The sequence below is a fragment of the Alligator sinensis genome, unplaced genomic scaffold (assembly GCF_000455745.1).
Source record: "Alligator sinensis unplaced genomic scaffold, ASM45574v1 scaffold420_1, whole genome shotgun sequence".
In the NCBI taxonomy this organism is placed as follows: domain Eukaryota; kingdom Metazoa; phylum Chordata; order Crocodylia; family Alligatoridae; genus Alligator; species Alligator sinensis.
In genome coordinates, this window is record NW_005842298.1 from 566173 (window position 1) to 566780 (window position 608).

A 608-nucleotide genomic window follows, 5' to 3' on the forward strand; every position below is an offset into this window, starting at 1 on the left:
CCGCACTATCTGATGATTTGTGTGTTTTTTTTTTTTTTTAATAAGGTGCCAGGAGGAGCCAGATGGGGCAGCCATTGGCAGGGCTGGGAGAGCAGGCAGGAGTCAGGGGGCACTCATGGGGGCTGGAGGAGCAGGCAAGGGATGGGGCCTGGTGGGGGTCCCCCCATGGTCCCCTCCCCTCTCCTCCAGCCTCCCCCCGAGCCCCCTACTTACTGGCATGGAGCCCGGGTCTAGCTCCCTGCAGTGGCAAGCAGGGACTGCCTGAATCTCCAAATCTTCTCCAGACTGATTCGGAGGCTTTGAATCTATTTGGACCTTTTTATTGGTCTCTCAGTTCGATTTGGAGATTTGGCCACTGAATCTCCTCCAAATCGAACCAGCAACCAATGCTTTGCACAGCCCTACAGGGCAGTACACTGCAGGGTAAGGTGGGTAAACTGTGTTTCCTGTGTTATGCCCACTTTTACTGTCTTTGCTGCATCCTGCATCTTATTCCTTAATCCATTTATGCAGATTTGAATCTCTTTGGAATTTCTCTCACCATATTTATTTCCCATTTCATTTCTGGCTAGTGCCGTCTTTTTATAGCTCTCTCTTCCTGACCAATT